The sequence below is a fragment of the Micromys minutus genome, assembly GCF_963924665.1.
Source record: "Micromys minutus genome assembly, chromosome: 12".
Lineage (NCBI taxonomy): Eukaryota > Metazoa > Chordata > Mammalia > Rodentia > Muridae > Micromys > Micromys minutus.
In genome coordinates, this window is record NC_137981.1 from 33553994 (window position 1) to 33578068 (window position 24075).

A 24075-nucleotide genomic window follows, 5' to 3' on the forward strand; every position below is an offset into this window, starting at 1 on the left:
TGTATAGAATGAACTTTGCCCCCCTGGCTCCTAGGAACAGAAGGTGCTGAACCCTGGAGGTTGCCTCATGCATGGAATTCTACTAGGAGATGCATCCAGCCTTCCATTCTTGGCCCTTCCTGAAGTCCTGGGCACTGAAACACATGGGCAGGAGTTTTCTTAAATAGACTCTTGGTTAAGGACAAGGGAACCAGCCTCATGCTCTGTGTTTCCCAATGTCCCACTCACAGTGCCTTTCTGGCCTGCTGTCATTCCTTTGCAGGGTCCATGAAACTGCGGAAGCAGAAAGAGGTGGGAGAGGAGCAGCTGGGAACGACAGTGGACTGTGTAGAAAGTGCCAGCCGAATGGCCATCTGTGTGTTTTGGCCTCTCTAGCCTGTCAGAAAAGGATATATGAAGCCAAAGCCAGAGAAGAGTAAGAGCCAGCCAAGCACCCCGGCTGACTCCACGCTGCAGGCCAGCCTCGCTGCAGACGCATGCAGGTGCACGTGTGAGCGCTGGCACCCACATGCTACTCTTCCTATCACTGTCCATGACCTATGACGTCACAGAATATCGGGCAGAGGTACTGACATGGAAACCAGATGCTGAGTCTGAGGGACAGTAGGGAATAGCCAGGGCTGGAGGGGGGGAAGTGTCTTTTCTTCAGGCCCCTCACCCAGATCTAGTCACAGTATCAATGACTGTGGCCCAAGACACCTGCAAAGATTAAACCCACAGAGCCAAACAGACGGTCCACAAGTTAGGATGGTCACTTAGGATTTGTCAATTTTACCATGGCATGAAAGTCACATGCCCTGGGGGAACAGATGCAGACTGTGAAATGAGATCCAGGCTGGTGATATTTGGGCAGTGACAGTCCATTAGCCAATTACGTGATCACAGTGGAAAATGACCTACCCTCCATGGTACCTGGTTTCCAGCATTTGGTGTAGGGTAAGGTATCCAATATGTGTCATGAGCTGGCCAGTGCTTTATGGCAAGGGCTTTGTGTGGGCTGATTCTGCCCAGCTGCGGGTGAGTGGGAATGCTCTGAGCACATTGGAGGTAGGCTTGCTGTGCAACGATGCTCTGGAGAGAAGCTGTGTCACATGTGTTCTTGCTTTGTGCTATTTTCAGTGGTCTACACTGTGTCTGTGGAGACCCTAACCTTAGTCTGACTGTGGGTTAGAAAATAACATCCCCTGTAGGCTAGAAAGGGCTAGTGAGACTTCTTGGTCTCTTTCTGTTCATCTAACACCCCCTCCCAATACTTCCAGGATTTAAGAAATAAAATGTTTCTCTGCCCAGCAAGCTATGTACAGCACAGGCCTGGGTTTTTTATGGACAGCCAGGAATGAAAGAGTTTAGATGTTGGAAAAAATACTACAGGCTGCTCTTGTCATAAAGGCCTGTCACCTCCATGTTCTGCCAACTGTGTCAGAAGGGGACTGAAGGTCCCTACTGAGCCAGACTGGAATTTTAGCATAGGACATCCCCTTTTCCAATGGGACAGGAGATGCAAAGCCACAATGGACTCCCTGGAAAGACTGGCTTTTCTCCCCAGCTTCTGTAGGGAAAACAAACCTCCCTGGATCCTGGGTGGCCTGACCCTAGAACCCAGCATCCCGCCTTTGGGATGGCAAGGGTACTAAGCTGAGGAACCAGGAAAAAGGCTGGTGACCAGGCTGCTTCTTGCTTCTTCATATACCCATTCTGTTCTGCAGCTTCCACCAAACCCTTTCCTTCTATAGACCTAGTTTCCTTAGCTGTAGGGCGGGGCAAGGGGATTTCAGACCTGTGTGGGTCTTAGAGACTCTGTATGTCTGTCCCCATCTTCGTGTCTCCTTGTCTCCCTCTCCCTGTCTCTCTCTCTCTGTCTTCTCTCTCTCTCTCTCTCTCTCTCTCTCTCTCTCTCTCTCTCTCTCTCTCTCTCTCTGTCTTCTCTCTCTCTCTCTCTCTCTCTCTCTCTCTCTCTCTCTCTGTGTGTGTGTGTGTGTGTGTGTGTAGAAGACCCAGGGCAACAGCTTCCCTTGTTCCCACTTTCCTGCCCTTTAGACTTTTTTTCCTGGTCATTACTGTCCAGAAGCAGTTCCAGCTACTGATGCCTACTATGTGGCCTAGGCTTCAGGTCTCAACCAATCTCATCACTGCTATCTTACTGGAGGAAGGCTAGAGGAAGTACCTAAAGGCCATGGCTGTTACACTTTGAACAACAAAATACATACTGAGTGTATCAGAGTGTAACTCCTGCGATGAAAGGTTGTGATTAGAAATGAACAAGGGAAGAGGGCAGTTCATCCTTTGAGAAGAATGGCAGCTGGTACCCGGAAGTCACAAAGTTGTCACTGTGTAGCCAGGTGATAATTATCCCAGATGTGGTGCTCTGGGCAAAAGTTGGTGGTGAAATGGGGGATCCGAATGATTTCAGGGGATTTATCTTAGCATATTTATTATTGTAAGTGGCTTTTAGGAAACGAGACACCACAGTGATGATCTTCATAAAAGACATCCAGCAGATGCCATCTTCACCCCGAGAACTAAGCTGAGGTCAGCATCCGAAGTCCGAAAACATGAGGCACTGTGGAAACCACATTACCTATGCAAACGCAGGGTTGGTCCTGAATGGTGGGGGAAAAATAAGGTTCTAGACCTTGAATCTTAATCTCTTTGGCCCCTTTGTACAAATGAAGGTATTTGCTGCTTTTTTGGTCAAACACAGGACAACTATGCTCACCCTGTAAGGATTAAGTCATGCCTTTCTCTTTATTCTCTTCACCTGCTCCTCAATACCCTAAGTTCTGGGCTTGGTTCTCAAAGACAAATGAGTTAAGGCCCACACAAAAACACTGCGGATGGAGGAGTGGAGAGAGCCTTCAGCCCACAGAAAGATACCATCTGTATGGATGGAATCCCAACAGCACAACAAGGACCATACAGGTGCTGTGGAATGAGAACAGCCATAAGACAGGAAAGAGCCCAGGGGAGGAACTGACCCATGTTAACCAGCATCTGCTTTGCAGACAGGGACCTCCCTGCTCAGATGTTGTTGCTGTAAGGTTTACCTTCGAAGAGATGGAAAAGGGATGGGAAAGAAAACAGAGGGGAAAAGAAACGAGGAAAAAGGATATCTTCAAATGACTTCTAACTAAAAAATTTCCCAAATGTCTAAACATTTTAATAGAAGTTGGTCCATTCTAGGATGCTTTTGATATCAAAACTTGGACAAAGTTTGCTGATTCTCAAGAGTACTACCTTAAACGGTGACCGAGCAGGTTAAAATTCAGCAAGAAGACAGCCTTGCCAAGGTTAGACAAGATGTGAATTGGCAGGATGTTCCTTGGGGATCTGGGGAGTGCTGGGAGTTGTTTGTGAGACAGTCTGCATTATCAGAACCCCCCTCCGCATGATCTAAACAATCAATGTTTCACCCTGGTCAATAAGGGGCACTTCTCATAATAAGGTTGATTGAAACCATGTGGGGAAATGCAAGGATCCGGTTTGCCTAGTTAATGGCTGGCTTTAGCTACTATGTTCCCAGGTTGTGTAGTTTGTGTTCCAGTCCTCTGCAGACCTGTTATGTCTGCAAACAGCTGGGTGCTGAGAGACCACCTCCAGTGAAAATACACACAGGCTGAAGTCCTAGCTTTGCTAAACTTTAGAATGTGGAAAGACTCACCTGAATTTGCCTCTAAACATTCTTCACTATGATAACCCCTTTCTCCCCTCCTTCCCTTCCCATTCCCCTCCCCCTCCCTTTTTCCTTGCACTGTGGACTGAACCAAGAACCTTGCACATACTAGAAAAGCAAAAACACCTTGTCCCCGAGCTACGCCCCAATCCCCCAGCTGTAACTTAGAAAAATGAGGTGAGCTCGGGGGTTCTCAACATTGAGTACATGTTAGAACCCCCAGGAATTTTCTAAATTCCCAGTGCTTCAGCTTTGATCAATTACATATGAAGTATTGGACTTTTTTTCAAAAGCACACCCATGGTTGTCATGAAATGAGCTGAGACACAAACAGCTGTCCAGCTTGTTTTGGCTTCTTACTACTGCCACACTCAGACATAAGTGTGTTATCATATAGACTGGAGTTAGCTGTCTGCAGTACGTCTAGCGGGCTGAAATGAAGCATGTCAATAGAGCTGTGTTTCTTCCAGAAACTAGAGGAGAGTCTATTTCCTTGTCTGTCCCATCCCAGATTCTGTTTGGATTGGATCGTATTTCCCTTTTCCTATCCCTTAAGTCAGTGGAGCCCAACCACACTCTGGTCACACTGTCATGCCTACAATGTTCCCCCTACTGCTGTACTGTGCAACTATTAAATAGCACTTATATTACTTTGGATTTTCCTGGGTCATCAGACAGAAAGTCGGCTGACATTCCACCTATGATCCTTCCTAACTCCCCTTTGCCTGGATGATGAGATGGCTCAGTTGAAAAAGGCACTTGCCACCAAACACAATGGTATGTGTTCAATCTCTAGGACATACATGGTAGAAGGAACATGTGAGACAGGGGACCAAAGAGAAAGAAGCTATGCTAAGAAAGCATGACCCAAAGTCTACATCAGGATCCTAAGCCTGCATCAGGACCTAAAGTCTACATCAGGACTCTAAGTCTGCATCAGGATCCAAAGTCTACATCAGGACCCAAAGCCTGCATCAGGACTCTAAGTTGATTTAAGCCTGAAGCTGACCATGTGCAGGTAGATATTCCATCAGTAGCAGGACCCTTCACACCAGGGAGAAAATGGCTTCCAGAAAGAACACGAATATCAGGGAACCTGAAGCTCAACCAACACTGGTGCTCAGCAGTATTGAGAGATATTTGACACTTTCCCACTTAAAGAGTGGCTAGACCCAGTAGGTCCCTGTGGGCATTCTGAGAGACCCCACAGTAGCAGAACTAAGCTATAGAAAGGCAAAAAGCTACTTCAGAGCCAAGAAGACTTAAAACCCAGATTCAAAACCAAGAGGCCACTTGAGGGTAAACCATTCGGCTGCCAGCACACAACACAGTGGAGACTCTGAAGGAAAACCAAACCCAGACACTCGGCCACACCACATTTGATGCCTGGCACCCAAGGAAAGATATCGAAATATGCAAAAAAAAAAAAAATGTTTTAAAGAAACAGGAAAATGTAACCCAAGGCATTTTAATCAAATAAACCTAGACAGTCAAACTCAGAAACCACAGAAGGGAATGGAATTAGCATAGAAGGATTTTAAAACAACTATTATAAATATTTTCAACATCTGAGGAAATCGTAAGTATCCCAAAGAGAGAAAAGACTTGGAGGGTGGCTAGAAGCTTCTAGAGCCCAGAATTACAACATACAAAAAAAAAATTTTTTTAAATGCACTAGGCAAGCTTAAAAGAAGATTAGACACTGTACAAAGCAAAACTGAACAGAGAGACTATTCAAATAGAAGCTGAAAGAGTTTCTTAAAGACAAGCAATTAAAGGAGCTTCCCTGCCATGTAGAAAAACATTAAGTGGGCCTTTATTCTGAAGAAAAGGGCAATCTGATTTTCCTTCCATTCTCCTATACAACACAGAACATTTCTCTGTTCAGAACAGGAGATTTCTCTTTACTGACAACTAGTCTCCAGTGGATACCAATTGAGTGTTCCATGGTTGAATCCTGATACCATATATCTACCTGAAGGTAGCATCCTATTCCACAGGTAGAGTGCTTCTGGTCCACAACACTGCCCTCCCCACTTCAGACGTCAGTTACCAGTGTGTCAGTGAGAGGCTGTTGCCATTACAAAATGTCTGATATATACTGTTTGAATGAGGAAAGTTTTATTTTCGCTCACGGTGTCAGAGGTTTCAGTTTATGATCAGTTAGTTTGGCCTGTTACCATAGGACTGTGGTGAGACAGCTGTGGTGGGGAAAGGGTGTGACAGCAGAGATGGTGTCTTAATTAGGCTTTCATTGTTGTGAAGAGACACTATGACCAAGGCAAGAACATTTAATTGGGGCTGGCTTACAGTTTCAGAGGTTTAGTCCATTGTCATGGTAGGAAGCATGACAACATCTAGGCAGACATAGTGCTGGAGGAGCCAAGAGTTCTACATCTTGATGCATAAACACCAAAAGGAGACTGTGTGCCACACTGGGCATAACTTGAGCATAGGAGACCTTAAAACCTGCCTCCACAATGACTCACTTCCTCCAACAAGGCCACACTCATTTCAACAATGCCATACTTCCTAATAGTACCACTCCCTAGGGCCAAGAATTCAAACACATGGATCAATAGGGGCATACCTATTCAAACCATCATAGATGGTCACATCATGGCAGCCAAGAAGAACAAGAAACAGAGAGAATAAGAGAAAAAATAGAGGCAAAGCAAGATATTCCATCAAAGAAATATTTCTATCTACTTTTTTATTCCAACTATGCTCCACCCCCTAATAATCCATTCAATATAAATGTTAGCATTGGCTTTACCCATTGATGAAGTTAGGATCTGATGATCCAAATATAAACTCATTATTTCACATCAATGAAATTGATTATCAAGGTTCTAGAATCACTCATAACATAGATCTTGGGCATGTATGTGAGGCCACTCCCCGGCAGGTCTAACTGAAGTTGAAAGAGCCGTAATGAACATAAGTAGCATCATCCCATTGGTTGGAGCCTTGGATTAAGTTGAAAGAAGAATATGAGCTGGGTACCAGCATTCACCCCTCTCTGCTTCCTGACTCAAGATGCCACGTGACCAGTTTCCTCAAACTCTTGACACCACGCCTTTCCTATTACGATGGCCTGTACCCTTATACTGTGAACAGCTGTGAGCCAACATAAACATTTCCTTTTTCAAGTTGTGTTCCTTAGGTATTTTGTCCCAACAAGAAAGTAACCAGCACTAAACACAACTGGAAGCTTCCTGAACCCTGGCCTTTAGGGATTTATGTCGGTTTCACCACGTAAGCACGAATGATTACATCATTAGCCATGGCTGATTGCTCAAATGCTAGCTTCATCTCCTCCTCGGAGGTCAGAGTATAGAGTTGAAAGTTCTGATTCTCTAACCATATGGTGGGCTCCTCTGGCAAACAGCCCTCATCCTGTGGTTATCTAAGGGCTTTCAAAAAAAATCTCACTCATATATATTCAGCCATGCTTGGAGCTTGCTATGATTGCATTGTTACCCATTACCACTCTGAAGATGTTTTAGGAACTGAGGCAGAAGTCCAATATTTCTTTTGTATCAAAAAAAAAAAAAAAAAAAAAGAGTCTTCTTGCTCCAGTCATTTTGGAAATGACAAGGGATTTGGGATCCATAGATGAAACTAAAATGCTTATTTGCTGTTATATCACAGTGTTACATAGCAACTTATGAAGATGTAATAGCTCTGAATTTTCTAGATTAAAAAAATACATTGATATACTTAAAATGCCAACATACCTCAGAGAAAGACAATAAAGAAAAATCGCATCCCTACATTTCCTAATCAAGCTTATGAAAATCAATGATAAAGCCAAAGCATCCTTAAAGTGCATAAAAGGTACTCATCACAATAGGAATGTAACTGAAGAAAAACATAAGGCAGACTATGCCTGTCATATGACGATGGAAGAGTATCACTGATGTGTAAAGAGGGTGAGAATGCCCCACAACCTTGAATTTTATACCCAGTAAAAATATCTTTCAAAAACAAAGGCAAAAAAGTTAACTGATAAAGCTTGAAAAGACCATTTCAGTAGGAAACCTGTGTTGTATTATTGATAAAATTAAAACCTTTTGGCTGAAAGGGAATAGATGAAAATCAGGGCTAGAGTACCAGAAGGGCTTAATTTTCAATTAGAGTTTTTAAAAAACTTGAGTATTTTAATGTTTTATTTTCTAAAAAGAATAGTTGAAGTGTGTATGTGCGTGTGCGTGTGTGCGTGTGTGTGTGTGTGTGTGTGTGTGTGTGTGTGTGTCTAAAGAGAGAGAGGCGAGACTACATGACAACAATAGCATAAGGAACAAGAAGTGAGACAGGAATTATATTCTCGTAAAAACTTTATGTTATATAGAAACTAGTACGAGATTAGTAGGAAGTAGACTAGGAGAAGGTAAATATGCATTATTACAAATCCTGAAGCAGAAAACAGAAAGGCATAGCTTATACTGAACATGGAACACAACCCTAAAAATACCCAATCAGTATGAAATAAGGTAATAAAAATGGAACAAATAACACATGAAAATAAAAAATAAGTACCAAAATAATGCTTGAATATAATTATTGTTTAAATAATTAATAATTTATTTAAATTAAATGAAAACTGTTTACATATTGAATTTAAAAGTCAAAAAAAGTAAGACCCAATTATATGCATTCAGCAGTAGTGTGCTTAGTTTGACCATGATGAAAGGATTTATACCATACAGATTGGCTAGTGTTACAAGCTAGGCATCTTTTCTCAGAAAGCTGGCTTACTTGAACATCATTGAATAGTCTGGTGCTTCCCAGATGCTATATGACATTAAAAACAAACACAAACAAAGAAAATTCGTAAATAAATAATAATAAGATATGTACATAAGCCAAAATTCTTAGAGAGCAAATAAGTTATCAGATAATAATGAGTCTTAATATATAATAATATAATCATTAATATATCATTAATATCATTAATATATTATATATAATTCTATATTAATAATATATACAAAGTCTTATATAATAAATCCAAATTCATAAGTCAAAAAAATGAATTAGAAAGAAAATCTTTAAATATGTTCAACTCGGTGAAAATAATAATAAAACACATTTCTGAGTCTTTGGTGGACCTGCAGTAATAAGCGGAAGTAGCATGGTGGCTTTCATGGTAAACATCTTTTTAAATCTCTGGTATTTGGTTGCACTCTTTGTGTGGGTTTAGGAGGAATGGCATTGCTGTAGGACGTATGTCCCTGGGAGGATGTGAGCTCTCAGGTGCTGCTGCTGCAGCTGCCACTCCATCATGATGGGCTCTTATTCCTCTGGAGCTGTGAGCCCAGATGAATTCTTTCTTTTTTGGATAAGTTACCTGAGTCATGCTGGTTTATCAAGTCAGTAGGAAAGTAGCTAATGCAAGTAACCGTGAGTAGCAACTCTGAATTACAAAGGAGAAAGTCCCAAATTAGGCATTTATATCTCCACTTGAGGAAAGGAGGAAAATGTAAAAGAAACCCAAGGAAACCATAAGGAAGGGAACACAATCCAACTGCTAGTGCTAATGCTGAGCAGTAAGCATCTGACCAGCCTGATCCGGGATCAAAGGAAACACAGCTTATCAACAGCGAGGATCAAATGAGGACATCACAGACTGGGGACTGGAAGCAATGAAAAAGCTAATAATAAAACTGCACCAGAGATCTTATACTGCAAGTTCAACAACTCAGAAGACATACGCCCATTCCTTGAAAAACATAGACTTCCAAAGCTCACTCAGAAGAAATAGAAAGCACGAATAGCCCTGCATCTACTAAACCTGTAATTATAAACCTTCTTATTCGGTGACTATAGCTTCAATGGAAAATTCTGCTTTTAAACATTAGGTTGAAACAAAACACAACTGAGACCAGTATTAGACCTATCAAACTCCTTTAGCAAGTAAAAACCTTTTCCATTTTGTTTTGATCAGCTAACTTACCTAATTCCAATTCAGAAAGGGATGTTTAACAATATAATAGAAATAATATAGTAAAACAACCACAGGACAAAGTGTATCAAAAATGCTGAAAATATGATCAAACTCAATTCAACAACATGAAAAAAAAAGTGTGGCATGGTGTCCAATCAACCAGCAAGGCAAGGGCAGGAAAACAGCCGGCAAGTTGAAGGCCAGCCTGGGCAAGCTAGTGAGACCCTGTGTTGAAATAAAAACTGAAAACTGGTCTGGGATGTCACTAGGAAGTAGAGTAGTAGTAATATGCAGTTCATACAAGGCTACCTCAAAAATAAAGCAACAATATGCAGACTGCATAAAAGCAACATGGCCCACTGTGATTTCTCTAGGAATGAAAAGTTAAGTATTCAATCGTCAGGAAAGTGAGCTGATCATTTCAACAGAATTTTACAAAGTTGGGAAAAGATTTAGCATTTATGATAATGTTTAGCAGCCTCAGAACATATGGAAGAACTGTATGGAAGCTTACAGAGACATAGACTTTGGGTCTGATTAACTTTAGTGTATGATGGTTTTTATTTCCAAGTTTTCTATACTAAATTTTAAATTAAAAATATCTCAGTGCCATAAAGATATATATATATATATTCACTTGCAGGCCACTTTTCCTTGCTGACTGAAATCCTATCTCCGGGATGTGAACCACCCATGCTGCCACCATTGACCCAAAGTCAATCATAAAAATAAATAAAACAAGACAAAAAACAAACAAACAAACAAACAAAACATGGCAAAAACTTCCAAACCACAAGGATACAGAAGACATGAACTATACTACTAAGAAGCTTAACCCAGTAGAGCACTATGAACACCTGACTCAGCCACAACAACAAAACAGTTCTGTTCTGTGTACCTGGAATTCTTGCTCAATAGACCACAGAACCAGTGTTGGCTGGAAGTGTCTTGTACCTGCTCACAGAACTCTGTACTGTGTTTGGTAGCCATGTGTTGAATTTGGCCATGGCATAAGTGAGGTGAAGGCGATTCTTACAGCATCTCATAAGGGTCCTGTGTCCCTTCCTTCACCTGCAACACCCAGAAGGACCAGGAAGTGGAAGACATGAAGATTTTCGGGTAGGCTGTTTGGTGACTCTCAGGGGCTCAGAGTGTGGCAGAACTCAGGGCAACCCTCTAAATTTTATGTAGGCAGAGACACTGGGGAATAGTGAGTTCCTGAAGGTCACATAATACCCTCAGTTCAAGGTCAAAGCCCCAGCAGGAGCCCCAGATGTCATTCTAAACTTCAGGACCAAGAAAAGTACCACTCATTTCCCACCCACCAAAAACAAACAGGGCCTAGCCTCTCTCTGGGCTTCTCTTTTTATTACAATCATTCTGAAACCCACTACAAGGCAGAGCAGTATAATTAAAGCCCATATAGCTGTCACGTAGACTTAACAACCTCTATCATTTTGTACTCCTGACTTCCTCACATTTTTTTCCTGAAATATTTTAAAGAAAATTGCAGACACTATGACATTTTGCTCCCAAATTCTTCAGAAAGAATTTCTAAAATGCATGAGCCCCTATAATCAAAGTGTCATTAAAGTATCTGAAACCCGTGACTATTTTTTTAATACTCAGCATCCAGGTTTGTTTCTGTGTATTATGTGTGTGCGCATTATAAGCATGCATGTCTGTGTGTGTACATATACATGTACACATAAAAGCCAGAAGTCAATGCCCAAAGTCTTATTCAGTATCTTATTCAGTTGCTCTATATGTCTATCTACTTACTTTAAGACAGGGTCTCTCACTGAATCTGGAGCTCACTGATTTGGCTAGATTGGGTGAACAGTGAACTCCAGGGATCTCCCTATTTCTACCTCTCCAGGACTAGAATTAAACATGTGTTCTATGGTACCCGGATTTCTATGTGGGTGCTATGGGTTGAACTCAGCTTTCAATCCATTATGAGCTGGTGTCCAGTCTTGAAGTGTCACAGAGGCTCCTAAAGTCTGTCTGTCTCTCCTGACCCTCCTCACTAGATATCAGCTTCAGCTGGGTGTGTAGCACCACTGCATACCCATGTGTTCCCCTCATACCACTGCCTTTCTATGGAAGTAGAAGCTAGCCCTGTACCATGTACTGTGCATGCCCATGTGTATGAGGCAGAAACAGAACAGAGACCGTGGCCCTTAACTCCAAAGGAATCTTCAACCAAAGAGCAAGAAGAGTTGGCTGAAAAACCCTCTGGTTTGCTCTTCTGAATAGACCCTCTTCTGTCACCAAGAGATCCTGGTGTGGCTAAATTCTATTTTCCTCCAGCAGAGATCCACTTGCTAACACACTTGAAGTCAGCCTTCTCTCATTGTCCCCCACACTCATAAGCCCCCTCCTCTGGTAATGGTTCCTCTTCCTGGGACTACCGCCAAGTAAATATGTCATTTTCCCAAATCTCTTCTCATCATTCACTTTGGGGAGGCTGGTCGCGAATAAAGATAATATTCAAATTCGCCCCAATATTTCAATCACCATGTTTCCAACAATCCAAAGCATTTGGCCTAGAAAATAAGGTATGTAGAAGTGAAAAGTGTCAAGGGAGACAAGAAGGTGCCTTCAGTTATTCCAGAGCGGGGCTTCGGGACCTGTGAGCTGGATTCTTGTACTTTACACTTAGCCTCTAGCCCCTCTTCCTGGAGGGCCACCTATACCTGACCTTGCTCCCTGCCTGTGGCCAAGTACATCAGCTCTAGCAATCAATCTCTCTGTCCCTAGGCAGTAGCAATTTGTTCAGGAAATCAGAAATGACTCCAATCAAGGGCTTGTCCAAAGCCATCGAGCCAGGATTGCTCATCTGATAGGAGTGAACCTAGAGCTACAGAGGGCCACTTCTGCAATCTGTTCAGGGACGGTCTGAGAGTGAAGTCAGCAGAGTAGAGGGAAGCCAGAGGTGGCACTTGGCACTTGAGTCCCGCCATGCCTGGCCCCTGCCTTGAGACACTCTCTTCAAGGGGAAATTAGGTTTCACTCCTTAGCAGAAAAAATAAAGTGCAAGCCAACATGAGGGTTAATGAGTTCTCCAACTCAGTGCTCTGCCTATGTGGTACTGTAGGCACATCCGGGAGTTGATGGGGATGTGTCCCTTCAAACAGGTCAATTTGTGGAATCTTGCCTTCTTCCACCCTGTTGTCTGCCCTGGTGGCTATACACGTTCTTGCCTATGAGTTAAAAAACAAAACAAAACAAAAAAGAAAAAAACACAAACACCGTAGATTGTGTTTGTTAAATTTCTTTTTAAAGAAAGCTCCTATAGATAGACTGTCATGTTTATTCTCAACCATTTGTGAGCTCTCCATAGGTGCAAGGCACAAGATAGCTTATACAGCATGGACTTCCCAATTTGAGGGTGCTGCCATAAGAGGCTTAAGATGTCCTGCATGTCCTCTATTAAAAGCAGATGTCATTTTGGTCCAAACACAAGCATTGTACACCAGGAGGTACCTCAACACTCTCTGGCCCTGAGTCAAGGGTATGGGGTGGGGGTGGTGGATATCCCCATCTGACAATAGAGAAAAACAAAGGCTGACTGACTTATGTGACTTCCCGAGGCCACAGATATGGGTAATGGAGCTAGCCTTCAATTCTAGATCTGGAAAGCTTGCTTTTCCCACAGCACCTCTGCCCTTTCCTACCAACTCCTGTACAGAGCTGTGAACACAGCTTTCTTGGCCAGCCCGCCGGCCATCTGGTCACACACTGGAGGACAGGGACCTTGCTCACATTTGTACTTCCAGCATGTTGAGGGAGACGGGGCTTCTGGCACTGGCTCCCGGTTCACTAAGGTGGATCTGGGCTTCTGCTTCTTGAAACAGAAGCTGTGGGGATTCTTGTGATTAAGGGCTGTTGGCAGCTGTGCCTTAGGGACTTGTGAAAGACAGAAGCAGCTATGACACTGGAACTGAAGATGAACAGCCTTCCTTCTTCTCCTCGGGGACACATGAAGGCCGGAAGAGACAGAGGGATTGCACTCTGCCCACAGCAGGGAACTGGGTTTTCATTTCTCCTTACCCCAACCACTAAGGACAGTTTCAGTGAGTGTGGGCCACAGTCAGGACCTTGGGTATGTGCCCTTGAGCAGGTTTCTATGGTACGGAGGACCTAAGACAGCTCTGTCTTCTGTGAGGACTTCTCTCCTCTCGTTCAGCTCTGCACAGCTTGCAAGATTATAGCTCAGAGCTCACAGAGGAGAGACGACCCGGGGTGCTTCCATATCAGCTGACACAGTTGGAGTCAAGACATCATATCCACTCAGCACGCAAGACACCATAGCACCACTGCAGGCCCTCGGAGAGCCCTCTGCTGGGCAGCTCGGAATGACCTGTTACCTGGCGCCACTCCCCTGGATTTGGGAAGGATATAAGTTTGCATTTCTATATCTAAAAACGGAGGTCAGGGTAATTTTCCATCGCCTTCCTGATGGAACAAAATGGCTGCAAACAACAAACTAAGGCCCGCTCCGATGCCCAGGTTGTGTTAACATTCCTAACCTCATCTGAACCTGCCAAGAGCCCTTCATTCTTTAAGTTTTGATTCAGAGCTCACAATTATATACGGAGAAGAGACTTCTAGAAGCATCTTGTGTAGTCAAGCTTCTTTATTCCACAAACACTGGGAGAGAGGAGGAGGAGCGAGAGATGCTAACATAGAAGGTCACAAGGGCTGTTCAAGACAAAACAAACAAACAAGCAAAAAACCAAAGCAAAACCGAAAAACAAGCAAGCAAACAAACAAAAACTGGTCCCTGGGCCACCCAGACCTTAGGCCCCTCTTTTCTCCAGCAACACTCACTGCTGCTCCTCACAGTGTGAACGTGACTGGTTCAGTGAGGATTTTGAATCTTTTTTTTTTTTTAAAGATTGATTTTGGTGTTTTGAGGCTCCGTGAAACCCGCAATTTTAATCAATTTTTCAAAATTGCTAATTTCATCCATCCAAGAAACTCGAACACAAACAGAGGGGCTGATTGAAATTTAAATGGCGGCGGGCTTGTTAGCTGCAGGCAACCAGGCTGGGTATTTTCATATGCAAGTCTGCCGCTGTGTCCCGGCCTGGCAGCAAGAGGAAGCAATCTCCACGAGACACTCGAAGGCATTAAGAATTCAGGCAGCCAAAATGAGAAGCAACAACGTGAAGTGATAAAAACAAAGACAGATCATTACTAGCACCAACATAATGCGTTCCTGTGTCCTCCGGTCTCATTGAGAGCCCGGCCCGTTGTCTACTGAAACTGTAATTAGGCTGATAGGAACCAGAGGATTAAACTAACTTTCTTCTCTGATCGCAGGGATTTCAAATGAGGGAGATGGGGTGGAGATAAACCCGAGGAAAGGTATTAATATTCCAGGCCTCAGCTTCCCAGGACAGCTCGGCTGACAAACAATGGCTGGCTGCTGCCCGCCTGAGGCTACCTGCTGAGGAAAGAGTGAGAAGCCCAGCCTTCCACATCTGCTGGATTGAGAATGTTGAGGTTGCCCCAGACTCTGCCAAACCTGCTCCTTGGTCTTTTGCACCTCTCTCCCCAGGACCCTGCATCAGTCCCTCCTAGTATCCTTTCTATAAGCCTGCCACCCGGGTACTATTGCAGCTGAGCCTTAACCTGGAACTCCCCGAACAGGAACTTACTGCTCCCTTTCCAACCTCCAGTTTGTTCAGTTAGATGGCAACCTTTGTGTACAGTTGGCCACCTGGAGGCCATTTGCCTAGCCACAAACCTGAGATTAGCCCTTCTCTCATTGATGACCTATCCCCAACTCAGAAAATAAAGACAAGCCTGCCTCCTCTGTCCCCACACCGCCTCTATGATTCTTCCCCACCAAGGTTCTGGTCACAGCAGCCACATCTCAAACATACCATGGGCTTCCCCTCTGGATGGGCACAGGCTGCTCTCTAGGCCCTATTACTCCTTTATCTGGTGATTTTGGACCCCACAGCCTTCTGTAGTGTCTTCCTAAGAAGTCCTGCTGAGTCCACACTTCTTCCTTGGCACCCTTAGGACCCTATTTATCTTCCAAACTGTCACTTAAGTGTTAGTGGCCACATGGTGACCTTCCACTTCACTGTAAGCTCTATAAAGTGATGGGCTAGATCTTGTTGTGGAACATGGTGCATGATGGGAAATATGGGGATAAAGAACTTGCTCGGTGGTTAAGAATACACTTTCTGCTTTTCACAAGTTTGATTCCCAGCACCTACATTGTGTAACTCACAACAGCCTGTAAATCCAGCTCCAAAGGAGTCACAAACACATACAATAAAATAAATAAGAACTATTCATATCAACACAGGTCAGCCTGGAGATGTTCTAGGGAGTCCAGGGAAGGTGGTCCAGAGAAGTGCTGTGGGCCCTTTCTCTGCTCTTTTTGGAAACCTTACCAACTTCAGCAGGGTTTCCTATGTGAGTGTGTGTGTGCACACACACACATATGTGTGTACATGTATATATCTACATGCACATATATGTAGCCATATGTAACATTCCATATATCATCCACATGGGAATGGAATATCATGTGAGAGCACAGCAGATCTCAATGGAGTGGACAACAAGGAGTCTTACTTCCTATGCAAGGTATTCATACAAGGGGAAACATGGTTATTCTCGCCATAGTCCAGAGAATCAGGCCAGCATCCAAATATCCTACAACTCTATTCCCCTCGACCCTCTAGTCTCAAGGCCTTGGTAGTACATTGAGGGGAGAAGATGACTCAGTGGGCAGAGTGCAGAAATATGAGGATCTAAGTTGGTTCCCTGGAACCCTGATGCAGGAGCACAGATCAATGATCCCAGGTCTCCGGTGGCAAGATGTGAGGCAGGAAGGAGAATCCTTGGAAGCTGGAAAACCGTCTAGCCTGGTATACTTAGCAAAAACCAAGAGACCTTGTCTGAAACAAAGTAGAAAATGTGGAACATCCTCTTAGGTTGTCCTTTGACTTCTACCTAAGTGCCATGAATCACACAACACTAGGGGTATTCACACACAAGCACACACACAAAGGTTTAGAGAGAAGGAGGGCGTAGGAGAGGGAGAGGGAGAAACACAGGGAGAGGGAGGGACCAATGAGTAAGAATTGAATAGCATGTGACAATCACCAAGGAACTGGGACGTTTTAGTCAGGTGCTGAACTACCCTTCCTGAGCTTCCGTTTTTTCCAACTGTGAAGTTGGAGGAAACTTTGTGGGTAAAGGGACTGTACATCTCTGACAGTATGACCTTTGTGACTGTTCTTTCAGGAGTAGGAGCCCCTTTCTTCCGCCTGGGCCAGCAGGAGAAGGCATAACCTTGTGTTGTATAGCAGGGAAGCTCATACAACCGAGCAGGCTCAGGAAATCCTGAGAGCTGTCTCCAGGGTTTTATAAGAACTCTCTCCAAGTTGAGCAGACAGTTCCAGATATGTAGCTTTTATGAGTTGTCACCCATGCTGAGATGGGTTTCCTGGAGATCAGGCTTTAGAGTCACCCATGTGTCTGTGAGTAATCCCAATGAACTCAATGTTTCATGGAGCCAAATTAGTGTGGCCTCGTTTCTTTGGTCTGTCATCAGTGTCCTTTCTGGGGTGGAAAGACATTTGTTTGTTCCTCCCTAGAAAAAGGCAACATCTTGCCCGTTCGTTGATGTGACGAGCTTGCCCTTGGAAGCAGACCCACTTGGGGTCTTATCAGAGTGGCTTCTGCTTGCTGCACTGCATTGACCAGCAGATGCTGCGAGAAGGCTGGGAGTGTAGTTTTGCCTTGCTGGACTCCAGAGGAGACAGAAATCCAAGGGAAATAGACAGAGACATAGACAGAGACTCTCAGTCTGGCCCAAGGCCCTGAGTCTACCTCCCTTGACCTTTGTTTTTGTTTTTGTTTTGTTTTGTTTTGTTTAATAAAAGAACTCCTTGTCTTTGAGAATGGTGAGGGCAGCTGAGAACTCTTGGCTCACCTTCAAGCCTCCCCTTTCAGATATAGACTTGCTCTGAAGAGAGAGAGAGAGAGAGAGAGAGAGAGAGAGAGAGAGAGAGAGACAGAGACAGAGACAGAGACAGAGACAGAGACAGAGACAGAGAAAGACAAGACAGAGACAGAGAGAGGGAGGGGAGGGGAGGGGAGGAAGAGGGAGAGAGAGGCCTGTTTAAAGGAGAGTGAATGCTTTCACCTACTGTGCATGTGACCATGTGAGTTCACATGGTAGAGCAGGGAAGACTCCATACAACATACATTCCTGGTAGGAGGAAACCACATGGCTTAATCCCAGTGCTTCTTCCTCTGGCCCCTGCTAGAACTATTGTACCTCGAAGATCACAGAGGTGGTGTGCAGAAGTCTCATTCATGTCACTCTCGGTTTCTAGATGGGCACACTGTTTGCACGGCCCCTGAGAAACACAGCAGCGTTGTAATAAAGTCACCGTTGCTTAGAGTCGCTTCCTCGTTCATCCGAACCTGATTGATGGTCCTGCTTGGTAGGTTGTTGTGAGGGTAGAGGGAGACGCAGATGGGTGGGGCCCAATGCCAGCAATGGGTACACAGTAGGTGCTCATTCTGGCAGGTGGGCCTCATCCCATTTGACAGTGGAGGGACCTGGGCTTTGGCTGGCAGACAATCTTAATGCCCACTCCTCTGGTGCTGGACCAAACAAGCTTTGGCAGGGTCAGCTGGCCCCTCGCCTCCCCTGCCCCTGGCTCCTCATCGTACACGCCCCATTAGTTGCACAGTGCCCCAAAGTACAACAGGAACGCTTCCTAAGCCGTTTCCTCTGCTAAATACCTCAGTGACAGCTTCTTGGCAGGGACAGAGCGCCAAGGTTAACATATGCTTAGAATATGTGCTGCAGGGATCCCGCCTCCACATGGAAGCTGAGGAGCCCAGCTTCATCTTAGCCTTGCTCGTACCCCCAGCCCAGGAGGCTGCTTCCCAGCTGCCCCTCAGCTCCACTCGGGGAGCCACTGAGAGATCTTAGCCCAGACAAACCTAGGTGGTTCTTTACCTGTTCTGAACACATACCACAGCATCCTTCCTAGTAACCGTCAGTCCCAACATACCTGCCCACTAGTCAGGACTTCCATCCCTAGGAGGAAAATAAGCTTTCCAGAGCTTTCTCTGGGTCAGGCTGTAAGCAGGGTGCTAGAAATGAGGTTGTAAAAAGGACTAACCTCCCAGGGAGAACTCCACAGCATCTACTGGTGAGGTTAGGGATCTCTCACTTGTCCTTGTTTGAGTTTTACATGGTCAACCTGTCCTCTCCAACGAAGTGAAAGCAATGATCAGCCACATGTCTGGGAAAAATCACAGGGTCATAGGGTCTCAGGTTCAAAGAGACCTTCTCCCTGATACATCATCATTTTCCCACCTTTATCTCAAATATCCAAAGACCAGAGGAGTTGGAGAACAGATTTACAAGCTAAAAACATATTCAGCACTCTGAAAGTCTTTGTAGAACAGACTTGGAGATTTAAGTCTTCTAGAACTCTGAAATCATTCAGTTTCTTTACAAAGGTGAAACTTGGGAGCACTTAAAAATGGGGGGGGACTATCCCCAAGATACACAACTCACACAGAGACCATCTTGGTTTTATAGCTGGCACAGTCTGGTGGATGGAACCAGAATATCTGGAGGTCAAGTTCAAGAGGATTTTTCCCACTGGTCACACGCTGAGAGCATTCTTTGCAGTTGTTTCATTACGCACCCCATGTCTGACTAGCTCGCGACAGTAACTATTTAGAGGAAAAGGCCTCCTTTGCTGACTCTGCCTTGGGTGCCCAGTTTGAATTCAGTAATATCAGGCAGAAGGAAGTGGAAAGGTGGGGCACAGCAATAATGTTGCACTAACATTAGGCAACGTAGCAACCGCAGCACGCAGGGTCTCCAAATCCCATAGCAGCGGGGGGTGGGGGGGAGATCTCAGACCTGTGCACTCCACCAGGATACCAGCTAGCAGATGATGTGCCATCTTGAAGCTATGCCATCTGAGTCCCAGGGCATCTTATTGGCTATGGCAGGGAAAAGCAGGTCTAGAGGAGCATCGCTGCCAACCTTAGCTGCCTCCTCCAGGAAGTGACCCCCAGAACTTCTGTCTGTAATCAAGAACCAGCTGTAGGGTCTTGGCTTTCAGCAGGAGAGTCTGGAATTGTAGGTGTGCATAGAAGACCAGCGGGTGTTTTCTGTGTCTGATATAGGTGTGGTGGTCTCACCTCACCAGGGACTCACTTATCAACTAGAAGAAAAGAGATTGGCCTGTGTGGGTTGGGTTGACCCTGGTGGCTAGAGTGGAAGGTGATGTATAGGAGAGACCATTAAGGAGGATAAAAGAGGGGAGGGGAGACATTTGCTGAAAGTCAGTCTAGAAAGAGATCATAAAACACCAAAGTGGGCACAGATAGGCTTTAGTCAACTGGTCTCAGACAGAAGACAAAAGACAGGAATGGAGGGAGTCATTCTGTAAAACACAGCCACAGCCACAACTAGGTGAGTGACCAGTCAGGTTGGCATGGTTCTTCTGGGAAGGTGACTCCCTAGGTGGCTTGGGAAGGAGTAAGAGCAAGGATGCATTGCCAATGTCTTCTTGAAATCTTGGAAATGCCTTGTAGGAAGTGTGGCACCCACTTTGCTTGTTTCTTATCTCTCAGACCGCCTTCAGATCTGGGGCTTCCCAGATCTTCTTTAGCTGATGCTATGGTAGAAACTAAGACTGTGGTTGCTTGGGGCTGGAGAGTAGATACACTATCTGATAATCCCCTCTGGTACAAAGTGAGATCCACCCCCATCCTCATCACTGGACAGGTTGGGAGTGGCTGTGTCTATTCCACAGACGGAAACCTGAGGCCCGGAGCTGCAGACCCCTAAGCAGCGGACTGTGGGCCTCTGCCATTAATTAGTTCCAGGTTACAGTTCCAACACTCCTGTGGTGGCAGGCTCCTTAAGCAGGCTTCTGGCAGGCATCTCACCCTGCTGGGGCCTGCCAGCCGAACCAGAGCCTGCCTGCTAGGGGCTAAAGAACTGGTACTGGCAGGTACTATGTGTGGGTTTCCATCAGCATTTGTCCCTGTTATCAACACGAGATGAAAACAGTCGTCTGACGTGAGGCTTCCCATCTGTCTCTTCCTCTCCTTCCCTCCGCCTCTCCTCATGCCACAGCAGCAGTCACACTTATCTGGGAGCATGCGTGCCAGCATACAAGCTCCGGACAGGGCTCTGGGCTGCACTTTCTTTCAGGAAGTGCATGCAATCTCGTTTCCACCTTCCCATCCCTCCGCTCTCCCTCGCTCTGCCCTTTCCAGGGTTCTTTTCTGACACTTTCCTGTCGAGCAGCAGAATTCCAGCCCCACCTCTGCCCTGTGACCTTAAGCAAGGCGCCCAAACCCTCTCAGCTTGTATTCACATAGACTCATTTATGTCTCCGTCAAGTATTAAGGACATGAGACTTTTAGACTGATCCCAGAATGGCTTGCTAGCAACCAAAGGTACCACCAGGTTGGAGGAACACCAAAGGAGTTTCAGATGAAGTTCAGATGAAGCACATGTTCCAGAGTGTTACTGTGCTCTGTCTGTGGGGTTCGATTCAACTCACTGTCTCTGTATTCCCAGTCTTCCCTCCTTCTCTCCCTCCCTCCTTCTCTCCCCTCTTTCCTTCTCTTCTTCCTTCCTTCTGTCCTTCCTTCCTTGTTTCTAAAACTCTTCTGTGTGTGCAATAAGAGTGTGGGTATGGGAGAGGGGACATGCATGCCACAGGTGCATGTGGCGTGTCAGAGAACAATCTGTGGTGGGCATCCTTGCTTGAGACAAGTCTCCTTTTTACTTGTTCACTGCTGCATATACCAGGCTAGTTAGCCCAGGAGCTCCTGTCTCCACCTCCTAAGTACCGGGATTATACAGACACACTTGTGCCTGGGTATATGTGGGTCCCGAGGATTCAAATTCAGATCCGAAATCTTATGCATCAAGCTCCGAGTCATCTTTACAGCCTTTGTGCCTACAGCTTCCAGCTTCTGGTAGCTAAAATGGGGAGGCCACTCACTGCTCCTGCTTTGTTAGTATTATGGGATGAGCTTAAAATCTCGTTCTTCTGTGGGAAGAAACAGTAAGTGGGTCCTGGTTGTATGGGGACATGTATGAAAATGACCAACAAGTACCAGTCTCTGCTCCTCACACAGACAGGTATATGAACTCCTGTGAGCACGCCACATTCACTTCCTGCTTTCTCGATTAAGATGACAGAGCCAGAAACTGGCATTTTCTAACTAGTTTCCCTCACTGAGGTCTCTGGGAAAGGCCTGGTGTCTCAGAGATTCCCTCATTCACCCGTTTGACCAAGCAGCATGAGACACCCACATTGTCTCCGGGGCCAGGAATCAGGTATTTCCCAGCCTGGCAGAGCCGCATACATTAGTTACTTAGTGCTATTCCTGCATTCAGTAGTGTTATTACTGTATTACTGCATTAAGACAGGGATGACTTAAGAGAGGAAAAACTGATTTGGACTCACAGTTCAGGAGTTTACAGCTCATCATAGCATGACTGACATGGTGCCCAACTTCCCTCACACAGTGAGATCCTGAGACAGGGCACCCCATGTCCTATTGGATCAGGAATCAGTACACAGCTTGACTAGAACCCTCAAAGGCCAACCCCAGGGACATACTGACACTACTCAGAAACCACAACCTTCCAAAACAGTGTCACCAGCTACGGATAAAGGACTATGGGGGACATTTCACATGCAACCCATAATGCTACATTCCTGGAGAGCTGCTGCCAGGCATAGTCAAAACTGAGAGAGCCCAGGCAAAACTAGACAGGCAGTTCAGATGTATGTGACAGTGCATATATGTTAATACTTTAAAATATCACTAGCCTGGATGATGACCCGGAGGAAGTAAGGACTACACTTCCCTGAGCAGACCTATTTGTGGGCCTCTTGTGGAAACTAACACCAGACGTGAATATGCCACCCATGTGAGGTCACACTCTTCACCACAAGCATGGCACAAGCCAGATGGCCCCAGCCAGACAGTCCTGTTAAATTGCTGAAGTTCTCCAGAAGCCATATATAAAAACATATTGAAAATGGAACCATCACGGAGGGATATATTTTCAACTCTACCACAGAGCTGCCGAAGGCAAAGGGACCCAGCCCAGGGCTTCCCATGGCATTTGCCCTTGACTCACACATTCCTCCCTGCATCTGTGTAATCCACACATGTTCTGAGGTACCAAAGAGCCAGACAGGCTGTGGAATTTGCCCTCTTAGATCTCATGGTGTGCGGAAAGATGAAGAGCCCCTAAGATTTCCCCCACACTGTTAGGCTTCCCACTGGCTGTTCTAGGAGGCAGGGGCCAGGGCGAGGGGTGGTCCCCTTCTCAAAGGCGCTCTGAGAAGGCTTGTCTTGGGAGAAGCTTCTAGAACCAAGGTCAACAGAGGGACAGAAGGGAAGAGAGTAGGGAGAATCAGCCTGAAGCAAGGAGGCAATGGTGAGCAACTTGGGTGGGTGGGGGGCAGCTGCAAAGGCACCATGCAAAGGAGCTAGCCCAGTGCAAGCTCAGAGTATGGGTAAGCACCCATAGTTATCAGACAGCTTCTGTGCAGGGCAAATGCTGAGGACACCTAGGACAATATCACACACACACACACACACACACACACACACACACACACACACATACACACACACACACACACACACACACACACACACACGCATGCACAGCTAGACCTCATGACAAGTAGCACTGCCTATCCATAGAATGGGTCAGGTCAGAGGGCTGAAGCCCTACACTCCATCCCAACTCCCTAGTCACCCAGCACACAACTTTTGCAGGCCTTAACTGTAGCCATCCAGGGCCCTAATGACTTCTCCCAGGCAATTCACTCTTTCCTAGTAGCCCACATGCCAGCTGAGCCTGCTCCATCTCTATAAGGCGGGATTGTACTCACATCTGGACCTAGGTGAAGCTTGCATGAACCCATTTCATAGTTGTGGCCAAGCAGACAGCGGGCCCTGCTCAGCGTCCTTGAGGCCTGACCACTCTGGTCTTCCGGCTGATGCCAAGAAGGGTTCTGAAGAATACCTGGAGTCCTGCCAGACATGGAGGCTGAGCCTGCTTGGCATCAGCCCCTGGGAAAGAAAGCTTTAGGGTATAGACCATTCCCGGAAACTGGAGACTAAGCTTGTGATAAGGCCAGCCTGCTTTCCTAGCCTGCCAGGCAACCGGTCTGAGAAACGCACACAGGCAAGGAGTGTGTACCCTGTATGAGTGTGTCCCTGTGAGAGAGGCCACTTTCTATCACTGGGAGTTGAGTGCCCATGACATAGTGAAGCACAGGCCACTCCACTATAGGCCCTGACACCCAACAGTTCACAGGGTATAGAAGGCTCTGTCCAGAAGCCATTAGCCAAGGCTCATCCAGGGCAGGGGTCTCCTAGATGATAGGCA